Below are 15,459 nucleotides of genomic sequence, written 5' to 3'. Positions count from 1 at the left end.
GGCATGTTTGCAATAAATTTAAAATACCGAACACAAAAGGTCTCAAAGTTTGATTGCTGTTTTCCAGTTTTAATTTTGATCCAGTTGCTAAACAGATGTGATTGATTTCCTGATGGCACAAATAATTTTTTTTTAGGAAAATATATAACTTACTGTGAAACATAATTTTAAAAAGTTTGAATCTTTGATATTAATATTAGCGTTTCTGTAGTCTTTGTAAGCCACTTTCTGTTAATCATGTTTGAAGGAAAAACAAATACACGATTCTTGTTAGTTTAGTGTACCTTAGCAGATAAGTTTGTCGTAAACAGATTCTACTGTAAGGCTAGAAAGTAAATAAGTGGCCCTTTACTTAAGTCACAGCGCCACAACTGTAGTCCATACCGCATACCCGCGCTGACCTGAAATTGTAAAATTTTATGAATTTCATCGCTAAAATGTTGCAAGTTACATAAGAAATAGGAGCAGGAGTAGGCCACACGGCGCCCCAAGCCTGCTCCGCCATTCAATAAGATCAAGGCTGATCACCGACCTCAATTCCACTTTCCCGCCCGATCACCATGTTCCTTGATGCCCTTAGAGTCCAAAAATCTATCAATCTCGGTCTTGAATATACTCAACGACTCAGCATCCACAGCCCTCTGGGGCAGAGAATTCCAGTTATTCACGACCCTCTATTCACGGCCAGTATGTGTGCAGTTGTTTGAAAAGTGCAAATTGTGACTTGATTTCTGACTACTGAGCCTTTCTGATAGGCAGGGAAGGTCTGTACAGACCAGTAATTGGGAAACCACATCACTGGTCTATTCTAACTGAGCATTCTGTTTGCCTACATCTGGGAAAAAACGGTGACTGCTACTTGCTGCCTCAGCAAATACCAGGAAAAAGCTTTACGTGGGTCTTGGCTGATAGACTAATTTACCTTATAGTTCTGGCACCAAAATCAGAACTGCTACCAGTAGCAATGATGTGATGTGAAGGATCCATTGGTTAGTCAGCTTTAAAAAAAGTTTTGCTACTTAACCAGTTTTACAACAAACATAAAATATTAATGATGTATTCTGAAATACTTACTAAGGTTTGATTGTAACTTTTTAAAAGTAAGAATCTTTAGTATTCTAAGGTTTTCTTGAAAACCTTTTCAAGTGAACAGTGGGGAGTCTATAACGAGGGGACATAGATTTAAGGTGAGAGGGGAGAGATACAAAAGGGTCCAGAGGGGCAATTTTTTCACTCAAAGGGTGGTGAGTGTCTGGAACAAGCTGCCAGAGGCAGTAGTAGAGGCGGGTACAATTTTGTCTTTTAAAAAGCACTTGGACAGTTACATGGGTAAGATGGGTATCGAGGGATATGGGCCAAGTGCAGGCAATTGGGACTAGCTTAGTGGTATAAACTGGGCGACATGGACATGTTGGGCCGAAGGGCCTGTTTCCATGTTGTAACTTCTATGATTCTATTCTATGAGTACATATCTCCAATTCTATCCAATTTTCAGTATTATAGCTACACAAAATAATTTTGGCAGATGTTACTTGGAAAAAAAACTATATTTAGAAACAGATTCCCCTACCCACATTTCACATCTTTTGGGATGCTGCTGGTTTCTTCTTTGCTCACATCTTGAGTCAGTAGGCTCAAGCCCTACTCCAGAGACTTGAGCACATAATCCAGGCTGACACCTCAGTGCAGTACTGAGGGATTGCTGCATTGTCAGATAAGATGTTAAACGGAGGTCTGGTCTTCACTCTCCAATGGATGTAAAAGGTCCAATGGCACTATTCCTAGAAGAGCATGGAAGTTCTCCCGGTGTCCTGGCCAACATTTATCCCTCAATCAACAACACTAAAACAGGTTATCTGGTCATTTATCCCATGGCTGTTTATGGGATCTTGCTGTGTGCAATTGGCTGCCACGTTTGCTTACAAATGACTACAATTCAAAAATACTTCATTGGCTGTGAACTGCCTTGAGACATCCTAAGGTTGTGAAAGGCACAAGTTTTTCTTTTCTCTCTCGTGGATGAGAGGGCAAACTGGATAAAACTCATCGAGGGAAAGTCTCTGTGACTGTTAACCAATGCTGAGCCCAGTACTCCAGCATAGCAGCTGTTATTGAGATTCTTTTGTCATTACAATTTGCCTTTCTTGTTGTCTTTTTCAAGTACAGGGCAATAATCAGTGCAGATCTGTGTAGGACGGGTGTGTTGTATGTAAAGCCTTACAATATGTTATTGTAAATTCTAAGTTTTACAACAAATATATACACATGCCATTTATGGTAGAGTAGGTAGGTAGACCATGGTTTGACCAAATTTATTCAGTTATAATGGTGAACCTTTGCTCATGGCTTAAAGAATCAAGTTGAAATTAGGTTAGAGGATGATTAAGCTCCTGTCAGGGGATGTATGTGTAGCAATATTATTCACACACAGTCACTAGTTTCTATAGGGAAATAAAATGTCCAGTAGAGACTGCAGCATATTCATATCCATTTTTTGATTTCATATCCAAGGACAACCAAATCTTAAATGACAATTTTTTTTCTCTTTTTTTTCCCACTGTTGAATATAATCTAATTCATCTATTTTAATTATTCTTTCAAATGTTAGAATTCTAGAAGTAGAAGCCAGAAATTGTGTGTTTTATCTCTGCATGCATAATAGTTAAGGGTAATAATGCATAATTATTGTAATGAGTTTGGAAAATTAAGCCATCCCTTTTAAAGTGATTTTTGTAAAAAAGAAACTGTTTCTATGTGGTATTCACTTTGAAAGAGAATTTAATAGCATCTTGAGGAGCTGGCAAGCATTGGTGGATTTAGGCCACATCCATGCCGCCTTCCAATCAGGTAGATTTAGAACGGGTCTGATTTCATTCCAGGTCCGCATGAACCAGGTACTCTGGATCACCAATGATTGCAAATCTGAGAGAATCCCTTGAGTAGGCCGCTTCTGCTGTTAATACTGAAAAATGCCAGAAAATTGCAAGCAGGGCATAAAACAGCATTTACAGTAAGCAACAGCACTCCACTCTGATTAGTTTGTCCAATAATGCTTTCACATTCACCTCTACCCTAATTCAGTCTTCACTTCAAATCGTTTTAAATTGAGCTATACTTTATTTTTGCAGAAAATCATTAAGCAATTTCAACAGCCTAATATGAATCCAGTAGTGAGTAATTTGAGACGGGAGGTGTTATGATTAATTTTTTTTCCTATTTATCTTGCACTATCAGAATAAACAAGATATTGGGCCAGAATTTGCTGCCAAAATAACGGCAAGTTTAATGCGCATGCCATTATTGATGTGTAAATCGTTTAGCAGTTAGTGGTGAGGAAGAGGTACACCGTGAATTGCAAATCGCCACAAGTTGCTGGATGATTTGTGCCCCCCCCCCGCCCCGCCCCGCCATTAGCCTCATGAAAATGGCAGCTCGCCCTCAACTTTCCTGTGAGTTTTAAGAAATTGCTGCATTTGTCCTTTAATTGCCAATTAAACTCGCTGCAGAAAGTTAGGGCTGGTACTTAACAGCGTAAGTACCTTTTTATTGATGCGATTTATGTTCCTGCAATGCCACTCAACTTCTCTGTCCCAGAAATGGAACAGTTGAAACTGTGCAGTCTCATTCCTACAGGTCGTAAATTCTTCTTAGAGATTTCTAAAATTTAAAACTTTATTTATTTTTTCTTATTTTTCCTTTGTCTCTTTTTTCTCTCTTTCTTAATCCACTCTCATTTCTTTCCCCTCTTTATTCCTCTTTCTGTATCTAATTTGACTCTAATTCACTTTATTTCCTTCTCCATCGCTCGCTCTATTTCTTTCTCTATCCTTAAATTTCTTTGGTTAAGGAGATGGACCATTGGACCCGATGTTCATGAGGTCCCAGAAAGCCTATTCATGTCGCTGCGCTGTTATCAACTTGCATTTCCAGCAATTTGCGGCACAAAATAATACGATCTGAAGGGTGAGGTAAAAAATCCAGTTCACGGCACTCCAGCAATTTCTGGGCCATTGTTGACTTGTGTGAACTTTCCTCATCAAATCACGCATATGTGCAGTTCTTTCTGAGTTGCTGCTGAAACTCTGATTTTTGCCCCAAGTGTAAACTGATTGAATTCAAAGCAAGGAAGTAAAAGCATATTGTACAATTGCTTCAAATAGAAATGGTTCTTCAATATAAAAATCAAGGAGATAGCTGTTTCATTTTGATGTTTGTAGTTTACCACATACACTAAGCTTAATTAATTCTTTATTCCCTCTGGTAGCTTTCCTGGTGGAAAGGAATGATATATGTTTACAGTGTTGCACATGCATTTACATGGAATAATTACTGCTGGTGTGCAGAAGTCAGTCGGATCCACAAATTGTACTTTGAATTCTGTCTTTTAAATCAAGTCCTATGCTTGTAGATAGATTTGGAAAAAAGATGTTCAACTTGTTGATATTTCCTAGAGTATTGCCTCTCCTATGTATAGTTTTCTTAGCGTGGAATGTGATGTGGAAATATGAAAAGCTAATTTTTCTGAGAAGCATGAAATGGCTGTTATACTTTAGGTTTCTCAGTATAATCTTGATATAAATTAATTGAGAATAACAGATTTCCTGCTACAGGAACCTATCACTGTAATTAGAATTCTCTTTTTATTTGATAGCATATGGTATTTATAAGTTAGTGTTGATAAATTGATAAGAACTGTGGTAACTGATGTACGTGAACTGTAATCCAGAAAACGTATTAATATCAGATCTGTTCACGCACAGATATTAAAGAAAGCCAATTTAATTTCTTAATTACAATCAATAGATACACATGACCAAAAAAAAATTTCAAGCATAGTGGATTTCACATGAACAAACTGTTTTACACTGACACATAATCATAAAGAAGGGAAGTTGTTTCAACACCGGACATCTCAACCTCATCTGGTGCCTGCTAAAACTATTGTTTCAGCAAAAACTGTGAGAATATGCTCTGTTGGTTGTACAGTGTTGATCTTATCATGTCACCTCCTTTTGTCTAGTTTGTACTCACCACTGTGGGAATCTTTAGGAACAATCCTTTCAGCTCAATATGCCATGGTTTAACTTTTTATCAGGGAAATGAAACCCATAGAGTATTTTGTGTAATCTGAGGGTTTTTTGTGAAATTTATGGAAATCAGTAAGCAACAAAATAATCATAAGAAAAGCCTTCAACCGACGTTACTGAATTTAGAAAAGCACAATAAAGCAAGCAGTGGGGATTTTTGTTAAGGCACAGTGAATAACATAGCAGGTTTTAAGTTATCATAGGGAACAGAGTTAATACAGCATTGTGTGATAGTTAGTCCAAGGTCCTGCTTAAAACCAGCAGGATTGTTCACTACAAACGTAAATATGAGGCTCCAGATGAATGTATTTTTGGTAAGCAATTTTGTTCTTTCTGCTATCTGCACAGAATTTGGAAATTCCTCTGTGGTACTTTTTGGATCTGTTTTTATGTCAACTCTAAGAATCTTTAATGAAATATTTCTATCAGGAAATAATGACTGATATCCAGTCATTCAGAATTTTGGATTTTGCTCAACCATATATTAATTGCCCAGAAATTATTGAGCACTATATTAGTGTATGAATACTTAGTATGTTCATATGATGTTACATTACCCATTTTAATAGGCCAAAATCAGAGTTTTAAATTACCCATATATATACTAATATAGCATACAATTTCTAGGTTTTGTGGTTATAATGAACGTTCAGGTGTGACTTATAGTATAATAGGAGAGGGAAATGCAATAACATTTACAATGCAGCTGTATTTTAATTAGTTTGAGATCTTGTATGGCAGTGTATTTTATAATCCTACCTTCATTACGGTCATTAATGAATGACTTAGTTATTTTCACAACTTACTCAGTACCACTTTTGGTTTGTTAAACATTGGGGAAGATTTCCTTTGTGCACAATGTGTAATGAAGTTGTAAATGCACTCTTTATAAAGAGTTTATGATTTTGCTGTACATGCGCACAGAGGAAATGTCCCCACCCCATTTGAGCTTTTATCATGCATTATGCAGGCTATTACAGAAAATCAAATCTCTTGATTATAATCTACTTGTAAGAAATAGCATTTTAAGTTCACCACTAATGACTATGTAAATGCAGTTGGTTGAACAAATCTTGATTTTTGCAGAACTATCATTGCCATAAAAACTGTACCATTCAAAGCTGAATTACATTTTAAAATGACTTATTTTGTGGTACACATTGCAGAGTCAATTTCAAGTTCAAAACCAATTTTTCCATAAAGAATTATATCTGTTGTATTACACAGATATAGTGTGCAAGCAAATCTATAATTATTGTTTGACCTTTGATTTGTTGGTGCATTGTAAATCAAAATGAGAGTAAGATAAGGAAAGGTGTGAATACTAGCGTGTATTATTGTGGAAACATTAATTGTGCATTCTTCCCCATTTTATCTGGTTTCACATAAACTAAATTACTAGCCAGCTTTTCGTGCTGAAATTGCAGTATCTGCTCCAAAGTCAGTTATGACTAAGTTTCCAAAGACTATAATTACAATTCTGTTCAATTGCTTAAACAAACTGCTATTGTGGGGGTGACCATGTTTGTTTTCTGCACATATTTCCAAAAGAAGTTTATAATAAAGTATTGTATTGTGTTAATGTGCATTAAACAATGTGCTGTGCCATAGAGTTGTGCAGGGCTTGTGCCACATGCCAAGTTGCTTACCTTATCCTCTATGCTATGGAGAAGTCACTGAGTGCCAAATGATTGACACGTCGTGAGGGAGGGAAAGTCAGAGATACACCTGTCCCCAGGTCACTTTTGTACATTTCCTAGCAGTCAGGTATTAGCAGAACTCTGGGATAAAATAGCCTGCCAATCCAAAACAAAGCTAATTTTAGTGCATATGAATGTTTTTTTTAGCTTCATGAACTCTGTTAGCATGTCACAATTTATAGGAATACACAGTTGGATTTTCAATACACTTGTTTACATACAGCGTATTAATAGCCATTCTGAAAGGATAGTAGGGTAAATTCACCAATTCTGTACTCCCAACGGGAAGCCACGCTCTAAGGGGGCATGGGTCAGAGAATGTAGCCCTGTCCTTGACCCGTTGCTCCCTTTGAGCACAGCTTCCTATTGGGAGCGTAGATCCAGTGAACTGACCCTGTTGTGCCACTAGTTGCCATTACAGATAACTTGAATTTATATTGGCATTATTGATGAAATAGATACTTGAATTACATGTTAATGGTAAATATGCTACAGTAATTGTGCCAATAAGTACCTGCACTTTGAAAGGTAGTGGGCTCAGCCAGAAGTGCCGAGTGGATAATCCATCTCAGCCTCCTCCCGATATCCCCACCATCACGGAAGCCAGTCTTCGGCCAATTCGATTCACTCCACGTGATATCAAGAAACGGCTGAGTGCACTGGATACAGCAAAGGCTATGGGCCCCGACAACATCCCAGCTGTAGTGCTGAAGACTTGTGCTCCAGAACTAGCTGCGCCTCTAGCCAAGCTGTTCCAGTACAGCTACAACACTGGCATCCACCCGACAATGTGGAAAATTGCCCAGGTATGTCCTGTCCACAAAAAGCAGGACAAATCCAATCCGGCCAATTACCGCCCCATCAGTCTACTCTCAATCATCAGCAAAGTGATGGAAGGTGTCGTCGACAGTGCTATCAAGCGGCACTTACTCACCAATAACCTGCTCACCGATGCTCAGTTTGGGTTCCGCCAGGACCACTCGGCTCCAGACCTCATTACAGCCTTGGTCCAAACATGGACAAAAGAGCTGAATTCCAGAGGTGAGGTGAGAGTGACTGCCCTTGACATCAAGGCAGCATTTGACCGAGTGTGGCACCAAGGAGCCCTAGTAAAATTGAAGTCAATGGGAATCAGGGGGAAAACTCTCCAGTGGCTGGAGTCATACCTAGCACAAAGGAAGATGGTAGTGGTTGTTGGAGGCCAATCATCTCAGCCCCAGGACATTGTTGCAGGAGTTCCTCAGGGCAGTGACCTAGGCCCAACCATCTTCATCTGCTTCATCAATGACCTTCCCTCCATCATAAGGTCAGAAATGAGGATGTTCGCTGATGACTGCACAGTGTTCAGTTCCATTCGCAACCCCTCAGATAATGAAGCAGTCCGAGCCTGCATGCAGCAAGACCTGGACAACATCCAGGCTTGGGCTCATAAGTGGCAAGTAACATTCGCGCCAGATAAGTGCCAGGCAATGACCATCTCCAACAAGAGAGAGTCTAACCACCTCCCCTTGACATTCAACGGCATTACCATCGCCGAATCCCCCACCATCAACATCCTTGGGGTTACCATTGACCAGAAACTTAACTGGACCAGCCATATAAATACTGTGGCTACGAGAGCAGGTCAGAGGCTGGGTATTCTGCGGCGAGTGACTCACCTCCTGACTCCCCAAAGCCTTTCCACCATCTACAAGGCACAAGTCAGGAGTGTGATGGAATACTCTCCACTTGCCTGGATGAGTGCAGCTCCAACAACACTCAAGAAGCTCGACACCATCCAAGATAAAGCAGCCCGCTTGATTGGCACCCCATCCACCACCCTAAACATTCACTCCCTTCACCACCGGCGCACTGTGGCTGCAGTGTGTACCATCCACAGGATGCACTGCAGCAACTCGCCAAGGCTTCTTCGACAGCACCTCCCAAACCCGCGACCTCTACCACCTAGAAGGACAAGGGCAGCAGGCGCATGGGAACAACACCACCTGCACGTTCCCCTCCAAGTCACACACCATCCCGACTTGGAAATATATCGCCGTTCCTTCATTGTCGCTGGGTCAAAATCCTGGAACTCCCTTCCTCACAGCACTGTGGGAGAACCGTCACCACACGGACTGCAGCGGTTCAAGAAGGCAGCTCACCACCACCTTCTCAAGGGCAACTAGGGATGGGCAATAAATGCCGGCCTCGCCAGCGACGCCCACATCCCGTGAACGAATAAAAAAAAAAAAAAAGTTGCAGCAAATAGTGTACATATTGTCCCATATTAAATGCATGGGAGTAGACTTGTGTGGCAATCGTGCAAGCAGATGTTAGTTTTTCTCTACATTTTTTTTGGAACAAACTTAGATCTTCTGGCCATCAGACACAGGGCATAGTGCAAATAAGATAGTTCTTGTTATTTTCTCAAAGGAAAAAATACATCATCAGGTTGCATTGTGTTTTTCAGGCTGTGTAAAGTGTATCACTTTTTTCAGTGTTATACACTGTTAAGTGATTAAGAGCATATTGCCATTACACTGCAAAAGGCAAAGCATTAAGCTGCAAGAGGGTTGTTATGTTTTGGTGGCAACTTATAGCAGATACAGTTCCTTCAGGTCAAAGTATCCTCTGATCTGGCATTCAGTTTTAAGGCTGCATATCGTGACACCACTATTTCCGACCAGAATGGAGATGATTGGATAATTTCCCCCTCAAGAATTCACTGTTTGGCTGTAAGTCTTGTGGCCGTAAATCCCGCCCTGCCTCTAAATCATTGGCCGACATACTGGTGTCATTAATCACGTCGCAGTTTTAGGCCACATGCATGCACAGTGCCAATCAGGTGATTTTCAAAAGTATTTAGTGGCCTTTTGTGTGTCTTTCATGCAGTATATACCCCCACTAATAAATAACTATTGAGGCAATTCTGCTATATACCAGTTAGTTGAGCCTCGTTATGTAAATCAGTTGTCTTCAATGCATATTGGAATGGGGGAAGGGTGGCACATTTAATTTTTTTGCTGCTTGAAATTTATCACTTAGTTTACATTGGTGAGATGAGAATCTTGTCATCAAGAGCAGCAGCTGCTTGGATGCTTCCAACCACAGGATTAAGTACCTGGAGACTGCATTAATTTAATCCCTGTATCCTACTAGGCTACTGCTGTTTATAATCAGGAGTTTATTTAATTTCAAATAACAAAACAAGTACACAAATTGAAAGAGTTGGGTGAACTGCAACTGATGAGTGACTTAATCAAGTCCATCCCATGAAAATCAATACACTGAGGAAGTACTATAAGTAACAGGAGCAGGTCAAATGCATTCTAATCAATAAGAGTAACATCTTTTAATTCAGCAATACGTTTTCTGTCATGTTCCCAGTTAAATATTTCTAATTTATATATTTATAAATATTTATAAAATTTGAAGAAAAAAGCATTTTCATGTATAAGTATATAGCTTATAATACTGAGTTAAACATAGGGAGATATTTTACAGATGGCACTTAGATACACAAAAGGTAGGAAGGTAAGGCTAACGGAGATCTAATGGAGGTTTTCAAAATTATAAAAGTTTTTGAGAGGTTAAATAGCGAAAGACTGTTTCCACTGGTTGGTGATTTGGTAGCCAGAGGGAATAGACTCAGTATTAACACTAGAAGATTGAAGGGAGGATTTAGAACATGGAATGCTTCACTAAAAGTGGCTATTGAGGGAGAAACTATACATCAGTGTTGGCCAATAGAAATCACTGACTAGCCACAGGTATGGCTACAGTGACACCATTTTAGCTACATGCACTAATTTTAGGACAAAACGTCTTAAATACCACACAGGTAAAAATATGCTTCTTGTATATTCAATTAACAAACATCTACCACCATTCAGCACAAAACATTGCAGTCACTTCTTTTACCAAAATTTGGAGTTCTGGCATGAATGTATCACACACAGCACATCTTGTGCACCGTCTAGGTTTTTGTCCAGCAGTTGCGAGCAATATGACTTCATCAGAGTAATTTGTGAGAATGTTGACTCGCACAAAGACATACACCAGACGCGCCCCTGTTCTCCATCCAGAACGTGGTTGGATGCTGCAAGGCCTTTGCCATGACGTGCCCTGTTGAAGCTGCTCTATTGATTGAGATGGCTTTTTTCTGCTCACCTGGAGGGGTTATTCCGATTGGTTGAGCTGATGGTTCCCCTCTCCACACTGTGTTGCTGATATTTCAATGGTGCTGAAGTCCAGTGTTTTCACCTATGCTACACACCAATCCAGCACATAAATTATGCAGTAACCAAACATGTAAAGCACTCACAACAATCAAAAAACACTCGCACACTTTGCTTTTCATATTTCCATCTTACCAACAAATGCACAAAAAGGTTAAAGTAAACATACAAACGCCATTGGAATATGAGTATTGCAATCAGATGCCCAATGACAGTGTTAATATTTACGAATCAAAAATGCAATTTGCCACATCTGGATTCCTGATTAGTTACATATGGCTTAATGGCCAGTCAATTCTCAGGTTCTGAGAGACCATTAATTTCTTCTGAGTTTAGGTACAGTATTGTTTTTAAGCCCTTTTCCCTAATTTTCCCTTATTCCCCAACAATATCAGGAAAAGTAATGAATGTTCCTATGAATGCTGCATTTGGTGAAATAACATGAGAATTAGTGGTTGAAAATGCCTTGAAGGCTTAAAAAAACTCTTCTATTAATTCAAACAGGCAATTAACTTCGAATAGATTGCACAAATGTTCAGTAATACAGTGCAGAGACACAATAGTACTTTAGATGTTTCTGTTAGTGTTTTAAATTAGATCACTTGTTTCTGAGTTAAGTGAGACGATGAAGCTTGAACAGATTTCGTTTCAACATTAATTCCACATTCTTTTGAAGTCAGGCCAGCTGATGGTTAAGTTCTACTTCATCTAACTTCTTTGTTCTAACATATAAAGAACAACATTTCCAAAAGAGACTACTGGTCTTGACTTAATATGGATCATTAGTGTGTTCAAATCACCTATTTTTCATTTCTATATAGCAGATATACAATACAATGGGACTATAGAAATTGATAGTGCTATTGAAAGTACTATTAATAGCTTCATTCAGTTATTCTAATGAAATATTACATATATTACAGTGGTAGCAATCCATGATCCGGTACAATTGTATGAAGAACCCAAGTCTCCTGGAATTCAGTGGCACAAAACTGTCACACAACATCTGACAATTATTAAATGTCTAATATTCACATGATAAGTTAGGTTGGACTATGGCAATAATTCTACTCAAATGCTTAATCACAGTCGATCTTATGACTTGCTCCCCCTTCCTAATGCTGTTTTTCCTTTCTACACATTCCATGACGTAGCTAACCCTCTATTTTCACAAAATCTTGATCCTTAATATGAAACATTTTAGCAAATTGTGATGCTGGGCGCGACCAAAGATATACTGGGAGCTCCTTGCGTTCTGCCAACCAGGGAAGCTAATTTGCAAAACCAAGTGGAAAATGGTTTAATAGTCATTTTGGTATATTTAAATAAACGGAGAAGGTTTGGACCTAGCTGTTTGTTTCAATACAAAAGTGACAAAACGATAATACTTTAATTGCAACACCATATGATTTAAGATATTTACAGGATTGTAAGATTGCTGTATAAAATGTGGCAGTTGGATCCAATTGAATCATCTTGCTATAAAACAACTATCAGGGCAATTAGGGCAGTCAGATTGACTGAGGCCTTTGCTTGCCTCTAGCTGAACTTAGTGCAGCTTTTTTTTAACAAGACTTGAAAAGCCTGAGGGAGGTGTAGACCCACTCTGCTGAGACCTCGCAGTTGGCAGTTTCTAGGGCAGAAAATTGAAGCTGACACGGAATTAGGTCAAGAAGGGTTGTTGAGTAGAAGCCTGAAACAGCTGGTGCTGTTTCCATCATAGTAAGATAGAGTTGAAAAGACGGAAGGGAGCAGCAGTTGACTTAGGGTATGTACTATTTTATCCAGAGTAATGAGATGGGCCTTACGATGCAACACAACAGTGTAGAAATGTACTATTGCACAAGAATTGTAGGATTAGGATTTGGATTACTGCCTATTATTCCTGACATGTTGAGTTTTGAAGCAGGCTTGTCTAGAGAAAATGTTAACTGGTGGCAAATCGAAGGAACAATAACCAACACCATGTTGTGCATCACTTTGTGGTTGGTTAAAAGTGGCCATCTTTTTTTTCCTTCTTGCTGAGGAATGTCATGTAGTGCTGAAAATTTAAAAAGGGAGAAATAACAAAAGATTTGGCAGGGCACAGGGAGATATGTAGAGAAGATAACAGAGTCAATAGAGCAATCAGATTTCAAATTTTATGTAAAAAAAAATCAAAATGTGTACATGTCTTTTTGATTGAAATAATAAACCTGTTAAATGACAGAGTTGTGTCATTTTTTATTGTTTTGCTGTTTTCTTTTTTCTTCAAAAGGAAACTTCTTTTTAAACTTAAATCATTTACTTTCTTTAATAGAAATATCAGGAGATTGTAATAATTATCTTTAAATATATATACAGTGTACAGATATTGGTTGCCCAGTTACATAGAAACATAGACAATAGGAGCAGGAGTAGGCAATTCGGCCCTTCAAGCCTGCTCCGCCATTCAATATGATCATGGCTGATCCTCTATCTCAATACCATATTCCCGCTCTTTCCCCATACCCCTTGATGCCATTTGTGTCTAGAAATCTATCCAGCTCCTTCTTAAATATATTAAGCAACTTGGCCTCCACAGCCTTCTGGGGTAGAGAATTCCACTGGTTCACCACCCTCTGAATGAAGAAATTTCTTCTCATCTCAGTCCTAAATGTCCTACCCTGTATCCTGAGACTGTGACCCCTCGAGCTGGACCCCTCAGCCAGGGGAAACATTCTCCCTGCATCCAGTCTGTCTAGCTCTGACAGAACTTTATACGTTTCAATGAGATCCCCTCTCATTCTTCTAAACTCGAGTGAATACAGGCCAAGTCGACCCAATCTCTCCTCTTACGACAGTCCTGCCATCCCAGGAATCAGTCTGGTGAACCTTCGCTGCACTCCCTCTATGGCAAGTATATCCTTTCTTAGGTAAGGAGACCAAAACTGCACACAATACTCCAGGTGTGGTCTCACCAAGGCCTTGTATAAATGCAGTAAGAGATCCTTGCTCCTATACTCAAATCCTCTTGCAATGAAGGCCAACATATCATTTGCCTTCCTAACTGCTTGCTGCACCTGCATGTTTGCTTTCAGTGACTGGTGTACAAAGACACCCAGGTCCCTTTGTACATCACTATTGCCCAATCTATCTCCATTTAAATAATACTCTGCCTTTCTGTTTTTCCTTCCGAAGTGGATAACTTCACATTTATCCACATTATGCTGCATCTCCCATGTATTTGCCCACTCACTCAACTTGTCTAAATCGCCTTGAAGCATCTTTGCATCCTCCTCACAACTCACGATCTCACCTAGTTTTGTGTCATCAGTAAACTTGGAAATATTACATTTGGTTCCCTCATCCAAATCATTGATATATATTGTGAATAGCTGGGGCCCAAGCACTGATCCCTGCGGTACCCCACTAGTCACTGCCTGCCACCCGAAAAAGACCCATTTATTCCTACTCTCTGTTTCCTGTCTATTGACCAATTTTCAATCCACGCCAGTATATTACCCCCAATCCCAATGCTTTAATTTTGCACACTAACCTCTTATGTGGGACTTTATCAAAGGCCTTCTGAAAATCTAAATAAACCATATCCATTGGTTCTCCCTTATCTATTCTACCAGTTACATCCTCAAAAAACTCCAGTAGGTTTGTCAAACATGATTTCCCTTTCATAAATCCATGTTGACTTTGTCTAATCCCGTTGATATTTTCTAAATGTCCTGTTATCACATCCTTTATAATAGACTCTAGCATTTTCCCTAATACTGATGCTGGGCTAACTGGTCTGTAGTTCCCTGTTTTCTCTCTCCCTTTTTTAAATAGTGGGGTTACATTTGCCACCCTCCAATCTGCAGGAACTGTTCCATAATCTATAGAATTTTGGAAAATGACAACTAATACATCTAATACATCCACTAATCTGCATCCCAGAGTACTCTTTTAGTACTCTGGGATGCAGATTATCAGGTCCTGGTGATTTATCGGCTTTCAGTTCCATTAATTTCTCCAGCACTTTTTTTACTAATACTAATTTCCTTTAATTCCTCCTTCTCACTAGTCCCTTGGTTCCCTAGCATTTCTGGGAAGTTATTTGTGTCCTCTTCCTAGAAGACGGAACCAAAGTTTTTGTTTAATTGCTCTGCCATTTCCCTGTTCTCCATTATAAATTCTCCTGTTTCTGACTGAAAGGGACCTACATTTTTCTTCACTAATCTTTTTCTTTTTACATACTTGTAGAAGCTTTTACAGTCCATTTTTATGTTCCTTGCAAGTTTACTCTCATACTCTATTTTTTCCCTCTTAATCAATCTCTTGGTCCTTTTTTGCTGAATTCTAAACTGCTCCCAATCCTCAGGCTTGCTACTTTTTCTGGCAATCTTATATGACTCCTCTTTGGATCTAATACTATCCTTAATTTCTTTTGTTAGCCATGGTTGGGCCGCATTTCCTTTTGTGTTTTTGCGCCAGAAAGGAATG

General features: G+C 39.2%; 1 protein-coding gene across 5 annotated transcripts in view; it reads left to right on the top strand.

The window, feature by feature from the left end:
- Nucleotides 1–15,459, top strand: part of cyth1b (cytohesin 1b) — a 198,910-nt gene that overhangs the window by 122,749 nt on the left and 60,702 nt on the right. The gene's annotated exons all lie outside the window — the stretch shown is intronic.

This window comes from Heptranchias perlo, chromosome 23 (genome assembly GCF_035084215.1).
Source record: "Heptranchias perlo isolate sHepPer1 chromosome 23, sHepPer1.hap1, whole genome shotgun sequence".
Lineage (NCBI taxonomy): Eukaryota > Metazoa > Chordata > Chondrichthyes > Hexanchiformes > Hexanchidae > Heptranchias > Heptranchias perlo.
This window is presented reverse-complemented; position numbering and strand designations above follow the sequence as displayed.